Genomic DNA, 16,980 nt, shown 5'->3' with positions numbered 1-16,980 from the left:
CAAATACACACTTCTGAGAAGTACAGTTGAACCCGAGGGCAAGTACATTTCTGCCATCTGTCTAGGAATAATGCCAAAATGTCCTCCATTTTGATCATGCCTAAAAAACACGCATTTATATTCACATTTTTAAAAAAGCCTCAATTTTTTGGCACGTCCTCCATTTTTATAAAATGTGTCCTACATTTGAAAATGTTGCCCTACATTTGTCCTACATTTGCCCCGGTTTGGAGCTCCTGACTTATGGCAACCCTACTCCTAATTAACCAACTATTAATGCGGCTAGGGTTGCGATACTGAAAAATGGAGAGGGATTTCTATACCTCTAATGGCAATGTAGGAGAGGGATTTTCAGCAGGTGTTGTTTTTGATGCAACTGGGTAAAATATGGGACCAAACTGTAGGACAACTGCAGGACAAAACTCAGCCCACAATGTAGGACATTTAAGAAAAATGGAGGACCTTAAATGTCGTACGTTTTGGGCTGAGTTTTGTCCTGCAGTTGTCCTACAGTTGGGTCTCGAATTTGTCCTACATTTTGTCCCTGGTAATAGCGGACAGTTATGGCAACCTCAGATGTGACCTAATAAAAGCTAAAAAAGCTCTCATGGAAATACAGACTTCTTAATCCTGGTCGAAATGGAGGATCTTTGGACAGAAGGCTGAAATGTAGGACAAAATGTATTGGAAAGGGAGGGCATGTCTGGGTTAGTACACTAACACACACACACACTCCTGCCACCTCAGCTTTTTGTGGCAGCCCTACCTAGTCAACTTTAAACCACGTCTTTATAACTGGTCTGTTTTAAAGAATCTATTATGTGAGTGTATTTTAATGGGCTTACAATACCTTATGTTAATTGTTGGTTTTATCTTTGTTTTTAAATTGTGTTTTGTGTTTTAACATACTGTAACCTCCAGGAGAGGCAGGAAAGAAATACACTTTATTATTATTATTATTATTATTATTATTATTATTATTATTACCATTATCATCATCATCATCAATAATAATAATAATAATTGTATTTCTTCCCTGCTGCCTCTCCTCAAGGCGGACAACATTATTACTTTATATTAGATCATATCCTATATTACTGCTGGAAAATAATAATAATAATAATAATAATAATAATAATAATATAACATATTAAATTTATTATATTATTATATTAATTAATAAAAATAATTAAAAAATCAGGACTGGAGTTATATATATGAGTTCTCGCCGGAGCCAAAATCTCGCGAGATCTTTGCGAAGTTCCATATATATTCCACGCCGGCCTCCAGAAGTATATATGAAACGTCGCAAAGGTCTCGCGAGATTTTGGGCTCCGGCGAGAACTCAAATCTCGCGGGCGCTTCCCTTTCCCACCAAGCCCCCAGCTGCGTCGCCTTGGTTGCGGGGCAGCAGTTATCGCGAGATGAGAGGATTGATTGAGGTCGGAGGGGAAGCGATAGATCGAGGGACGGTTGGCTGCGGCGGGAGCAGGTGCCTCCCTGAGCCGGGCGAGAGAGGCGCCCCAAATGCCCTCCCTCCCCGGCCCCGACGTCCCCAGGGAGACTGGGCCGCCGCGAAGGCTGTGGCCTCTCTCGCTTCGCAAATACACCCCTCTCAACCTCATGGTTTGGGCTTCGGAATAGGAGCCCTACCTCCGCCGGGCAGCTCCTCCGAGGGAACCGCCCTCTGGCCGCAGAGAGGAGCGCCCCAGTCATCATCATAACCATAATAATACCATGCCAGCGACGTGACCTGAGGCCACAAGAGGAGGAGAAGGTAGGCTCAGCCTTGGCCTGGGGCTGCTGCTGCTGCTGCTGCTTCTTCACTGCTCCGCCCTCATTATCATCATCATCACTAGCAGCCTCTTTTTAAAAATAGGAGCAAGGGTCCCCTTTTGCTGCTTGATCATAGAGTTGCAAGAGACCAAAGTCATCTTATTGCCACCGTTCCTTTGCTTAGATCTATCAGATCGTTGCCTCTCATTGTCACACCAAGGCATTAATCAATATAATATTGGGGGCATACTTATTAAATTTGCAGATGACACCAAATTAGGAGGAATAGCTAATACTCCAGAAGACAGGATCAACATTCAAAATGACCTGAATAGACTAGAAATCTGGGCCAAAGCTAACAAAATGAAATTCAACATGGAGAAATGTAAGGTACTGCACTTAGAACAGAAAAATCAAATGCACAGATATAGGATGGGTGACACCTGGCTGAATGAGACTACATGGGAAAGGGATCTGGGAGTTCAAGTAGACCACAAGTTGAACATGAGTCAACAGTGCGATGTGGCAGCTAAAAAGGCCAATGCAATTTTAGGCTGCATCAATAAAAGTATAGTGTCTAGATCAAGGGAAGTAATAGTGCCACTGTATTCTGCTCTGGTCAGGCCCCACCTAGAATATTGTGTCCAGTTCTGGGCACCACAATTCAAAAAGGACATTGAGAAACTGGAGCGTGTCCAAAGGAGGGAGACTAAATTGGTGAAGGGTCTGGAAACCATGCCCTATGAAGAAAGACTCAGGGAGCTGGGGATGTTTAGCCTGGAGAAAAGAAGGTTAAGAGGTGATATGATAGCCCTGTTTAAATATTTGAAGGGATGTCATATTCAGGAGGGAGCAAGCTTGTTTTCTGCTGCTCCAGAGAACAGGACCTGAAACAATGGATGCAAGCTGCAGGAAAAGGGATTCCACCTCAACATTAGGAGGAACTTCCTGACAGTAAGAGTTCCTGCATGGCAGAATGGGGTTGGACTGGATGGCCATTCCAACTCTGTGATTCTATGCTGCATTGTTTCTATTCCACTATATATTTTTTGTTACTTCTATACCACTATACAAATTGGTGGTCTGTATCCCGCCTATGGAACGGCCTGCCAGACGAGATCTGCCAAATTGCCATCTTAGACAGCTTTTAAAAAGCTGTCAAGACAGATCTCTTCTGGCAGGCCTTTCCTGAATAAAAGCGCCCGGCCACAGAATGACTGCCCCCCACATCATGTATTATCCCACCACTTGGTCCTCATTGTATTTTTTATTGTGTTTTTAATAGATATTTTAATTGTAACATGTTTCATCCTGTTTTAAGGGGGGGAAATTTGAGACATAATGTTGTAAATGTTGATATTTTAATATGTTGTGAGCCACTTTGATTTTCTCATCACAGAAAAGTGGGATAAAAATAAAAATTTTATTTATTATTTATTTAGGAATGAGCGACTCTGTAGTCAGTATCTGCCAGACATTGGAGTTTATCACACGGGAGGAATTTGTCTTAATTTCAAATGAAAAGAAAGTGGGGCCAGAACGCATTCACGTGAATTTGCTAGTTCTGAGAATTTACGTGAATTCGAATTGCATTCGAACTGACTTCCCATTGCCCCAAAATAGCTTGCCATTGCCCGAAATTGCGTATGGTAGTCTATCACGCAATAACGTTAAACCCCATGATTGCGTTTGGATTGCCATTGGATTATACTTCCAATTTCCCTTGTCTGATAAACTCCATTGATCCTAGATTTGTGCTGGAGGAGCTACAAATGCTTAGTGGAATGTTCTCTCTAGGAATCTATTGGTAGAGTTGTGCTAAGAGGACCTTGATATTCCTGAAGAGAACATATTAATAAAACCTGTAAAAGTCAAAGCTGCAAATGTGGAGGGACAAGTGTATTTCTGCAGTGTGTTTTGGACCATAGAAGTATAAGCCCATGCTTCTGAGTCCTGAATTTTGGGAATTGTCGTTTTGTGAGACATGTAAACCTTCTCCATTAGAGTGCTGTTGCCACCAAAGACTACAAATCCCAAGATTCCATGGCAGTTAAAGCGAGGTCAAAGTGAATTATTTCTGAAGTGCCGATGCAACCTGAGTCTGGAATATCAGTATGCAAAGTGATCCTGTAATACCTTTGAGGCTATCTAGTGCACAACACTGTAGCATAAGCTTTCATAGACTTGGGTACAAAACACACTGCAGAAACAATCCAGTTTGAGACTGCTTTAACTGCCCTGGCTCTGTCAGAGAGTGCTGTTGCCACCACAGATTACAAATCCCAGGATTCTATTGCATTGAGCCATGGCTGTTAAAGCGAAGTTACACCGGATTACTTCTGTAGGGAGGATGCTGTGCAGCAACTGTAAGGTTAGTAGAGGGTTATCAGATGTCCTTGCTGCAAAGGAGGACAAGGTGCTGCAGAATGGAGGACATTCAAGAAAAAATATAGGATGCTAGAAAAGCATTCATGGAAATATAAACCCATGCTTCTTAGTCCTGCTCACAATGGAGGTCTTTTTGGAATGAAATGGAGGACAGATGTCCTGGAAAAGGAGGACATGTCTGCTCACTACTACTCCTCCTCCTGTCCTGGGATGTTTTTTCCTTCCTCACAACAGGAAGTGGGGGAAGCCAAGCCCAGCAACGGAGCAGTTTAGAAGGATGCACCACCACCAGCACTTCCTCCTCCTCCTCCAGTTTATTGTGGCACCAGACCTCTCTGAGGAGCTGAAATGTCTCACAAAACTATAGTTCCCACAATTCCTTAGCATTGAGCCAGGGCATTGAGCCAGTAGTTTTGTGAGACATTTAGCCTTCTCTGTTAGAGAGCTCTGGTGCCACAATAGACTACACATCCCAGGATTCCCTAGCATTGAGCCAGGGCAGTAAAACCAGTCTCAAAATGGATTATTTTTGCAATGTGTTTTGGACCTGAGATGAGGCTGAGGTCATGTTCTCTGACATTCCTAGCACAGGCATAGGCAGCTATGTTAGTCTGGGAAATCACTATGCCAAGGGATCTTGTAACACCCTTGAGGGTATCTGGAAAACATAAGCTGGGAGCATGAGCTTTCCTAGACTTGAGTCTAACTTTCTCAGACAAATGAGGGTGATGGCCCAGGGACAGACTTATAGGATGAATCTTGTAGCACCTTAGAAACTAACTGGACGAAAGAAACTGGTAGCATGAGCTTTCCTATACTTTACTTCCTCAGAGGAATGGCATAGAGTTGAAAGTCCAGGGACAGACCTATAAGATGGATCTTGTAACACCTTTGAGACTAAGGTCCGATACAGAGCGTCCTAAAAGGATGCTCTGCCGGTGCCTCCTTTTCCACCGGTGGGACACCGCAGTGGATAAACCGCGCAGTTTCCCGCCGGCAGAAAAGGAACCCGCAAAAAGCGGGTTCTTTTTTGGCCCACTTGTGAAACCTGAGTGCACCAATGGCACACTCGTGACGTCACAAGTGCGCCGTGACGTGTGGACGCTAAGCATCCGTCACGTCAAAATGGCGACAACCATCTGTAGAGGTCACCGCCATTTTGACATATGGAATACGTACTAGGGTTGTGGGGCGTCTGTAAGTGATGCCCCAAGACAACCCTTGCACGTCTGTAATGGGGCCTAACTGAAAGAAAGAAGCTGGTACCATCAACTTTCACTGTCCAGCTCTCAAATCCATACATGGTGGTGTGGAATACAGTGACTTGGAGTATCCTCACCTTAATGTTCAATGTTATTCTGTACACTTCATCATCTTGTCCAGTTCTTTCATAGCTGCCCTTCCCAATTCTAGTCTTCTGATCTCTTTTTTTAAAAAATTTTAAATTTAAATCACAACATTAAAAGACAAACATCAAGGAGGACAAAAAAATTAAAAATATACATACAAAAACATAGATGTAAATGTACATACTTACAATAAACAACAAAAACCCTACCATAATAGTTTCTTGTAATTTTCATTGATTTGTTAAATCTTCCTCATCTTTACTGCTAAATCCATATCCTTGAAGTTAAACATGATTCTCCTGATTCTGCAAACTAATTTAATAACAGTAAACCGTCTCTTTTTCAATTATTTTTTACAAATTGATAAATGTATATTTAACTCTCTCTCTTATTTTGTTAATACTAAAACTCAAAAGTTGTCTATTAAAGAAAAGCATAAATTATTCATGTGTAATATCTTACAACCTTTTATACAGTATCTATGTTCTTATGTTTTCCTTGATTTCCCTTAGTTTTTTCTAATCTTTCTTTTTAATTTAAATTCCATCCTGAATTTTTCTCATATTCTTTCAAGCATTTCCAATCATTTTCTGCCTCTTTTGAGGGTTCGTTTTTCATTATTTTGGTGAGTATATCCATGTCCATGTCTTCTCTTAGTTTCACCAAACATTCCACATTAGTTGGTGTTTGTTTTCCCCCCAATATTTCGCGTAGAGAATTCTCACGGATGTCGCCACATACAAAAGAATCTTTGTGAATTTCTCAATCTTTTTATTGAACATTTTTTTTAATTATATTGAGTAAAAATAATTCTGGTTTTAGTGGTATTTCTATTTGTAACATCTCAGTCATCATTTCTTGTATCCTCCTCCAATATTCTTTAGCCCAGTGATGGTGAACCTTTTAGAGGCCAAGTGCCCAAACTGCAACCCAAAACCCACTTATTTATTGCAAAGTGCCATGTCCCTCTGGCTTTCTAATAATAAACTCTGGTAAACTCTGTGCTGGGGCGACAGCACATGTGCCCACAGAGAGTGCTCTCAGTGCCACTGCTGCCACGCGTACCATAGGTTCGCCATCACTGCTTTAGCCTTTTGGCACGTCCACCAACAATGGTAGAAGTTTCCTTCGATCTTATCACATTTCCAACAATTTAGCTTTCCAGTTTTGTAGATCAAATTTATTTTTTTGTTGGAGTCATATACCAACGATACATCATCTTGAAATAATTTTCTTTCAAATTTTGACATAAAGTGAATTTGTTGGTGTCTTTCCATGATTTTTCCCAAGTTTCTAGTTTTATTGTTCTTCCAATATCTATTGCCCAACGTATCATTGAATGTTTGGCTACTTGTTCTAAGTCTAATTTTTTCAGTGTTTTATAGAGTTTGGTGATGTGCGCTCCGTCCTTATTAAAGAAGATATCGTCCAATTCACTTGTTCTTTTTGATATTCCAAATTCTTTATGATCTTTTTTAAACTGTATTGTCAGTTGGTTATATACGAACCAGTTTATATTTGATAATTCTTTCTGTAGTTGATTCATAGGTTTCATAGTATATTCATTGTCGCTCCCTTTGTTTAGTATATCTTTATATCTTACCTACATCTCATTTTTGATTCTAGTTCTATATAAGTATACTTCTTGTGAGGATGTCCATGATGGTAGTTCTTTATAAAATTGGTTTTTTATCCTATTCCACACTTTAAACAGGGAGCATCTTACAAAATGATGGTCAAAGTTTTTGTCCATCTTCAGCTTGTTGTACCACATGTATCCATGAAATCTGTAACGCAAATTGTAACCTTCTGATTTCTTGACTGCAGTAATTGTTTCATGTCTTTGGCGCGTTACAGACCGCCGGATTGCGGCGGTCTGGCTCCGCCTCCTCTTGCAGCGTCCAGGAGCTGCAGCGGCCAAACCGCGCGGCTCCCGGATGCTCTGAGGAAGGAGCATGGAAATCGCGCTCCTTCCTGGGCCCCGGAAGAGATGCCGCGAGGCGCTAGTCGCGCACTCGCAGCATCACTTCTGGGGCACGACGTGCAGATGCACAGCGTCCGCTACGTCAATATGGCGGCGGCCGTGTGGAACGGCCGCCGCCATTTGTCACGGACTCTGTCCGTGATAGGGTTAGGGGCGTCTGGAAGAGACACCCCTTTTTCAAACTGGGACGTCCTCAGGATGTCCCTAATGGCAGTCTGTAACCCGCCTTTGTTTCTTTTAGTGGTATGGTGTCATCTGTGTATCTTAGGTTGTTAATGTTCCTTCCTCCTCCTTCACACCTGCCTCTGAATCGAAGTGGACTCTGCATATCATGTTTGTTGCATACAGGTTGAATAGATAAAGTGATATATGCAGCCTTACCTAACCCCCTTGCTGATCGGGGAACCATTCTGTTTCTCGTTATGTATGTACAGTCCTCCCTCTGTTCTCATGGACTTGGGATCTGCATCCCTTGACTATCTGTGGGAGGCGAACGGAGGGGGTTAAAATAGGGTTTGAATATGTGCCATTTTCTGTTTTTGTGGGGGAAGATCCGGAATGGATCCTCCGTGAAAACGGAGAGAGGACTGTATATGCAAATGTAGGTATTCCAAAATGCCGAAAAAATCCAAATCACCTCAGGTCCCAAACATTTGGATAAGGTGGACTCAATACTGTGCCCCCCACCCCCAGTGTTCTGCAGCAGATCTTCCTTCTCACTGAAGAAAATTCCCACCATAGTCTAGATCAGCAGTTCGCAAACTTTGATCCTCTAGATGTTTTGGACTTCAAATCACAGAATTCTTGACTGTTGACCAATCTGACTGGGGCTTCTGGGAGTTGAAGTTCAAAACACTTGGAGAACCAGAGTTTGGGAAGCACTGGTTTAGATGAAATGAATCTGCCAGTCATTGGTGTGAAGTTGAACACTGTTTTGCTAGTCTTTCCATTAATCCGACTGAATTCAATTTCCAGTCCCAGCTAGAATAGCCCTATTAGCCCTATTGAATCATTTCCAGTTCACTAAGGGGTGATACAGACTGCCCCTTTGCTCTGCTGTTTGGCGGCTTCAGAGTGCAACATTTTGATGCTGCACACTCAAGCCACCCAGAAACCAACTTCTGGCTTCTCACACATGAGCCAACTTCCAGGCATCGGCGGTTACATGCCACAAGTCCCCAACTTGCTGGGAAGCTGTTGCAGGGCTGTGCAAGAGCCACTAAAGGTGTGGTTTTTTTGTTTTTGTTTTTTTTTTGGTAGCTGAAAAAGCAACAATTGAAGACCGTTCCTTTTTTGGCCGGTGTTGCAGCAGATTGGCAATGGCTGGATTGCCATATGTCAGGAATGCTTTGATTGTGTATTCCTTCATGGGAGGGAGCTAGACTTTATGGCCTTTGTGCTCTCATCCAACTCTTATGATTTTGTCTCCACCCTTTTCTTCTTCTTCTCTGTCTAGCTAAAACATTTTTAGCAGTATTGACACTTGGATGATGGTGAGGGGGAACTGAAAAAAAATCCCTATTCCCAGCATGTTCAAAAAGCACAAATCTATAAATGTGCCCACCTGAATGAAAATCATAAGAAAAGTGGGGGCTGGTGAAAGAAAGAAAAAAAAATCATCCCTGGATGTATTTTAGAAGAAGCTTTCAAGTGATCTCTAAAAAGCTGAAAATGTTTTTGTTTACTTACAGAAATCTTCTTTGACCTGGTTATTTCATTTCACATGTGTATATGAATAGTTTTCTGAGACATGTTGAACTGCTCTTTTTTCTGGTGTTGGAAGCTATTCCTATGCTATTTATATCTCTGTAACCAAACTTTCTGTTAAAGAAATACAGACCTCTTCATGGATCCTTTATCAATGGATTCATCTACCCACGGCTTGAAAATATTTTTAAATATATGTATATATATAAATTCCAAAAAGCAAACCTTGATTTACCATTTTATATAAGGGATACCATATTACTTACTTTGTATTTAATGGGAATTGAGCATCCAGAGATTTTGGTATCCATGAGGGGTCCTAGAACCAAACCCCAGTGGATACCAAGGGCCCACTATAATCTCCAGGAACTCACCTGTGTTCATAACTGAGTTATACAGGTAGTAGTAGTAGAAGTACAGTGGCAGTAGTGATTGGAAAGAGGTCTATATGTGGGCATATATTTGGCTTACCTGAAGATTCAAGGTGTTTGTTGCTGATAAATGGATTTGTGAGTGCTCTATTGATTTTTCACATGTGTATATACTTGAATATATACTAGCATAGCATAGTGGTTTGAGTGTTGGATGATGACTGGAGACCAGGGTTTGATTCCCACGCTCAGCCATGAAACCCACTGCAAGTCACATGCTCTCAGCCTCAGAAGAAGGCAGTGTCTCAACAAATCCTGCCAGGAAAACCTCATGTATAAGTTGGAATTGCCTTGAAGGCACACAACAAAATACAGTGGGCCTTTGGTATCAGCTGGGGTTTGTCTTCAGGAATCCCTGTGGTTACCAAAATTTGTGGATGCTCAAATCTCATTAAATACAGTGACATAGTGAAATGGTGTCCCTTATATAAGAAATGCAAATGTTTTCTATTATCATTAAGTCTTTAATATTTTTAATAGCTTCCTTGGAATAGAGTCTAAATGCATGTTAGGAAGTAGACTAAATATGGAAAGCTTATGCTACAACTTATTTTTTATTTATTTTTTGAATATTTTATAGCTGTGGATGGTTGAATCTGTGGATACAGATGACCAACTGAAAAGGTGCAAGGGAGAAATCATATAAACAAGAATGGAAAACTGACTTGAAACCCTTCTTGGGTATCTTGAAAATAACAGTTTGTCAGTTGAGCTGTAATAGCAAACTGTTATTTTAGTCAAACCAGCAGTTATCCATTAAACAAAAAATATAGTGCTACAAGAGGGTGTAGAGCTCTAAATCAGGCAGTTCTCCAAATGAGCTCTTACACAGAATAACTGTTGCATTTTATAATGAGATTTGAATTATATGAACAGCAGTGCAAGATGACAGCATTTTAACATAGAATGAACTGTATCATTCCAGAATGCAGTTGAAAACAGTGTGTAAAGAAAAAGATTACTTCCTGCCAGGTGAAGGGTAGCACAATAGGCACTAGCCTGGTCTAAAACATTTTCTTTCTTTCTTCTAATTCATATTGAGAGAGCATTCCAAAATATGAGGAATTATACTTTTGTAATGTATAGGTTGGCTTTCACAAGGTCATTTAACAATGTAAAAATCTTAAATGGAGGAAGCAGATTTTATAAATAATTCTTCCAGTAAATGACTTCTTTCCATTATGCCACATTCTTGTAAATGTACATAGGAGGTAATCGGCCTAACAAAAATCTCTAATTAAGTTTGATGAACTCAGATTTCCAGTTTGGGCAGGTGCCTTTGAGCTGAGCTCATTGTTTTTCCTATGTGTTTAACACTCCAGATTCTCTAAAATTAAATAAATGCACTTACTTCTGAATGTGGAACAAGTGATGTCATAAATGTAGTTCTTGTGGAATGGAAGATATTGGCAACTTGTTGCTTCTCCACTGTTGAGAAAAATGTTGATTTACTAATTGTAGATTATGCTAGAATATGGATTTTTACCCTGCCTTTCTCCTGAGATGGGATCTGAGGCAGTTTACAAAAATATAAAACAATATTACATTAAAAATCCTAGTCTACAGAAGTTTTAAAAAACTAAATATAGAGAACCTTTGGCCTACTTCCCACTTACCTGTTAAACTGGGTTCCAAACCAAATATATCATTAGTTTGGCCCTGAATGTGGTTCCCACTATCTTTGCACCGGAACAAGGCTGATGCCAGAGAGGGGAAGGCCAGGCTGCGCAGTGGAGAGACTTGGGAGATGGAGGAGGCAGGCCAGGCCGGGAGGATGGAGGAGACAGGCTGGGAAGAAGGCCGGGGACGGGAGGAGGCATGACCAGGGCAAAGAGGCTGGGAAAAAGGTGCTGCCAGTGGGAACCAGGCGGATTAGAATCCCCCTGGTTCCCACTTGGGCTGAATCGATTTATTTCTAAATAAATTGATTCAGCCCAAAAAAACACTCAATTTTACTAGTGTTTCTTTGACGTGGGTTAAATGGGTAAAACCATGGCCCCCTTTCCGAATTGCTTCAGCAATTCAAATTAAGTGGAACCATGGTGGTTTATACTGAATCATTTGGAATCACAACCTGGTTTAAACCATGGTGGAAATTAAGCCTTTGTTAACCAATAGTTCAAGACAAAACCTTAACCAAAGCCCATTAAAATACCTAATGCACCCACCATACTACTGGGCACTTTATTGCTTATAGTAGAGTAGTATTCTTCAGCTCAACACTGTTATTTTTATATTATTTTTTGTTCTCTTCCTATATTGCCCTTTACTGAATGCTTTGAAACACAAGATGTTTTTGATAATTAATTGACACTAGTTTCTTTCAGTTTTTTATATATTGCAGGATCCAGCAGTTCCTTGATTTTTCGTTTGTATTGTTCTGTTTCCATGATTACTATGGCATTGCCTTTGAGTGCTAGGAGAATGATGATTTCTGGGTCCAAACTGAGGCTTGATGGCTTTTCTTTCTTTTTTGGTTATGTTGCTAGGAGGTGGTTTTGCCTTGCGCAGAATTCTCTGGGAGATGGTGTTTCAACAAGACCCAACCAACAAAATCACCAGGAAAATGAACACCCTGATCAAAAGTTCCTTAATTCAGCCAACCACATGTCAACGTTTGTGCAAATCTGAGGCTCTCCCACCCAGATTGTATGGACCTCTCGAGATCCACAAGGATTCCATTGCACTCTGACCCATAGTGATCCCCCACATACTGTATGACTTGGCCAAGTTTCTAGCCACACAGTTACGAACCCAAATAGGGCAAACCTCCCACTACATCCGGGACTCAGCACACTTCATTGAAAAAGATTATCAACCTTGAACTCAAACCTGGAGACATACTAATCAGCTTCAATGTAGTCTCCTTGTTCACCAAAGTCCCCATAATGAACACTGTGGCACACATCCAACAATTTTTTCTGAAAGACATCTCAGCCCTGTTCAAACATTGCCTCACCACCAGCTACTTCCAGGGGGACAATGGATTCTATAAGCAGAGAGATGGGGTAGGCATGGGAAGCCCTCTGAGCCCTGTGATAGCTAACTTTTACATGGAACACTTTGAAAAGCAAGTCCTAGAAACAGCACCCCCAAAGCCCACAACATGGTTCTGATATATGAATGACACTTTCGCCATCTGGAGCCACGGAGAAGAAGATCTGACTGTGTTTCTGAAACCATCTGAACAACATCCACCCAAACATCCAATGCACAGTGGAAAAAGGAAAGGAAGGAACATTGCCATTATTGGATGTCCTGGTCATCCACAAACCAAACCAACGTTTGGGCCACACAGTATACAGAAAACCTACACATACGGGCAGATACCTACACAAGAACGCCAACCATTACCCAGGACAAAAAAGAAGCACATTAAAAACATTTGTAGACCAGGCAAAAAGGATCTGTGACCCCACTTCCTGAAACATGAATTGCAGTACCTGGCCTGGACTCTACAAGCTAGTGGTTTTTCCAGCTCAGAAATCAGAAGGCCTGTCAGACCCAGAAAAACCCAGAGGAGTGAAGACAAACTACTACACAAAGGGAAGGTATTTTTTCCATATGTCAGAGGAGTCACAGACACAATAGGGAAACTGGTGAGGAAACACAACCTCCAGATGATCTGTAAACCGACCAAGAAAATCCAGCAAATGCTGCACTCAGCCAAGGACATAGCCACAGGAGTTTACTGCATACCATGCAGCTATGAACAAGTCTACATAGGGACCACCAAACTCAGTGTCCAAACACAAATCAAGAACATGATAGACACTGCAGACTGAATCAGCCAGAAAAATCAGCAGTAGTAGAACATGTTATAAACCATCCTGGGCATAAAATGCTGTTTCAAAACACTGAAATTCTGGATCTTGCCAACCACTATCAGGTCAGAATGCACAGGGAAGCCATTGAAATCCACAAACACCTGGAGAACTTCAACAGGAAAGAAGAAATGCTTAAAGTAAACAGTTTGACTACCAGTCCTGAAAAACACCAAAATTAAGACCCAGCAAAATGCAAATGAAAACCACACAGAATCAAGGTTTTTTCCCAGCAGACAATGGGATCACTAATTAAGCAGACTCAGATCTGCTTTGTATATCCTCCCGTCCTGAAGTCTTGCCATTCAACAACAGAACAATACACAGATTAACCTGTAAATCAATCCTCCCAACCTAGAGTCACATAGCCTTCTATTCTTAGCCAAGAACGTTTAAAATTAACTGACAAATAAAACTATCTATCTATCTATCTATCTATCTATCTATCTATCTCCCCCCACTCACTTTCATTCCAGCATTCTCTGAAGATGCCAGCCACAGATGCTGGTGAAACATCAAGAATCAACTCTTCTAGTACCTGGCCACATAGCCTGACAAACTCACAACAAGCTATAGAGTTATGGTACCATTGATACTAGAGGTAATATATAATGATAGCATATTCCATAGTTTTATGTCCTGCATCTCCCATTTTTTACTTTAATCAGAAAACTCAGGATTCTAATAGGAGAGGGAGATTTTTTTTTTTTTTTTAGAAAACTCCCTTTTTAGATTAATCAAGTCAGGTGGTAAGACATAGACAAGGGGAACAGCAGTAATGAAGTGTGTGGTCTTGTTCATTCTTAGCTGCTGAAGTGTGGTTTAGCAAGCTGGGAACTGAGTATGTGAACTTGACTGTGATGGATAGATTTGAAGAGCTGGTGACATTGTTTTCAGAAAGATGTAATCAATGAATCATTTAGAAGAGTTTGTGAATAGTTGTAAATTAGGGATTCTATAGCTATTTGGATTCCTGTGTAGACTATTAAAACTTTGATCCCTTTGTGAAATTTGGCTTGGAGATAGTTTTGTATATTTTTGTGTGTATTGTATGTTTATTATAAAAATAAACTTTGTAATAAAAAAAGCAACTGTTTTGGAAAGTAGTCCTCTATTCTTAGCCAAGAACGTTTAAAATTAACTGACAAATAAAACAAAATATTTTAGGATTTACTGTTCTCTGTTACCTGGAAACTGAAAATGTTTTTCTCTTGCTATGGCAACAGGAAAATGTGAATGTACAATAAACCAATAACTTGGAGTTCTGCCACACAATAGATGAGAAATCTATTTTGTGCTGAAGTAGTGTTGCGTCTCAAAATTTCCAGCCTCCACTTTGAATTGTAACCTAATTCTTCCCCATACTTCTCCTAGTTTCCTTACAAGTGGAAAATTATTTGGAAATAAAGCTTTTATATGGTACTTCAGAAACTTTGTAGACTTATTCATGTCATCAGAAAAGAAAATGGTCAAATTTAAGAAAAATGTTTCTTTTTCTATGGCCTGTTACAGACTACCAAAATAAAGCTGCTTCGGGTCTCTTTGGAGGTATGCTATTTAAATGATGCATGGGTCCTAAGAGTCCGGAGGTTGCACCAAAGCCACACTCCATTCCTAAGCACTGGAGTGCAGCTTTGGTGCAGCTTCTGGATTCTTAGGATGCATGCATCATTTAAACAGCATACCTCCAAAGAGACCCGAAGCAGCTTTATTTTGGCAGTCTGTAACAGGCCTATATGACTAATTTACATTATTCCAAATCGTGCTATTTTTATGTGTGAAGCTGTGTCAGCTCACAGACTACCATTTGCAAATATCTGCTAATCCAAGAAAACAATCTCTAATTCGAAACCTGTTTTTAAACTTCTGTTGCTCTGTATTGCTGTTACATCTGAATTAATGAACTATTGATAGGCCATGCTAATAGCTGTTGCTCTGTTTCAGGAAGCTAGGGCTCCATGGAAGTGGAGGTTGCTTCAGAAACTATGATGCAAATATAAGTAGATGGATGAGAAAAAGGAGACAGACAGCTCTAAAATATGGTTTAGGAAGTGTGTATCTGGAAGCAGAAGCCATGGTGTAGTTTCCATAACTATGATTAACAGAAACCATGGTTTGATGTGATTCTCAGTAGCTGATCACATGTAATGACAAACCACGGTTTAGCTTTATGTACACAAGTCACAGGCTTATAGGTTTCCTTCTCCCATCTCCTAAAATGCAACCATGATAAGAATTCCAAGTCATCATTAATTATCCTCACTTCTTTCAACAAACTGTAGATAATTCTGTATCTCCCACCTTAGAAAGAACAGATAACTGTATTTGGTTTAAAATAGAATCATACACTTCTGTGGTGCTGTTTTGCATCTTTTGCATGGCTGGAATGCAGGGAAACCATGAGCCTGAGGCTTAAGCATACAAAGCTGTCTTACTGCTGCAAGTAAACCAGGCCATCATACTGGTTAGACTTCAACCCGTGGTCTCCAAATTTGAATTAAGCATTACTGGGTAACATTACTTTTATTTACTCATCATTTGTGTGACTTTGTAGATGAAGAACATGAAAAGAAGTCACTCTTGCAGGAAGGAGTGGCTATATGTTTTGATAAACCACATATATTTTCCTTTCTTGTACTCTGATATTTATAGATATAGAACGATGGTTTTTAGACACATTGTACATGTTGTACACAGTATCTGTGCCAGATAATTTTGCTGTTTCCCTGTTCTACTTGTGTTTACATCTCATTCAGTCTGTATAAGCAACATTGGAGAGAGCCAGAGTGTGTGTGTGTGTGAGTGTGTGTGTTTAGGGGAACTTGAAAATACATGAGTTCTGATGACTTAGTATAATGGATTGCTTTTCCACTGCTGTTTTCCCCCTGAAATTGAAAACACAATTTTCCTGTCTGCCTTACGTGAATTTTTGTATGTAATTCTTAACCAGACATTTAGAGGGCTGTTCAGAATAGTGAAAAAGAAGAGCCTGCGCAAAGCCCCATGTCTTGTGAGCAGCCCATTTAATTCTAAATAATGGAAAATAGACAGTTCCTAGATTCTAATTTGGAAAATTAGTGTTTCCAGATGTACAGTATTTAATGATAGCAAGGTGCCTACTAAGATGGAATGTTTCCTAGCTAATGAGCGGATATGCTGGGATTGTTCCACATTTAGCCAGCAAAACACCTCACTATATATATAGTCCAATAAATAATCAGAAACAAATTATAATCTTGACTGGGAGCAAGACTCCTAGAGTATTTGATCCATAATGTTTTATAGATGTTTGCCAGTACTGAATTCCTCTGTGAATGTGCTGCAACAGGGATTTAGGCCAGTAACATTTTCTATAGAAGAAAGTGAAGACACTTGGAACAAGGCGTAGATGAGGTAAAGACCCTCTTGAATTCCTGTTATGCTGGGGAAAAAAACCCCTGCTTTCTTGATATTAATAGTTTTGTGTACATTTCAAGAAATTCTATCTCTTTCCTGGTATTAGGAAAATCAGTCAATATGAC

General features: G+C 40.3%; 1 protein-coding gene across 6 annotated transcripts in view; it reads left to right on the top strand.

Moving 5' to 3' along the window:
- Positions 1 to 1,405: 1,405 nt before the first annotated feature.
- Positions 1,406 to 16,980, top strand: part of LOC149310687 (lysocardiolipin acyltransferase 1) — a 117,663-nt gene continuing 102,088 nt past the window's right edge. For 4 of the 6 annotated variants that reach the window (XM_089529539.1, XM_089529537.1, XM_089529540.1 and 1 more), the window contains exon 1: positions 1,407 to 1,777. The gene's annotated coding sequence lies outside the window, so the exon portion shown is untranslated. Of the gene's footprint in view, positions 1,778 to 16,980 lie in introns of all 6 variants that reach the window. The other 2 variants (XM_089529538.1, XM_089529536.1) reach the window with 2 other exon arrangements.

Source organism: Sceloporus occidentalis, unplaced genomic scaffold (genome assembly GCF_023333645.1).
Source record: "Sceloporus occidentalis isolate IW3139 unplaced genomic scaffold, rSceOcc1.0.p SCAF_6, whole genome shotgun sequence".
NCBI lineage: Eukaryota > Metazoa > Chordata > Lepidosauria > Squamata > Phrynosomatidae > Sceloporus > Sceloporus occidentalis.
Note: the sequence above shows the minus strand (reverse complement) of the source record. Positions and strands in the feature narration are given on the sequence as shown.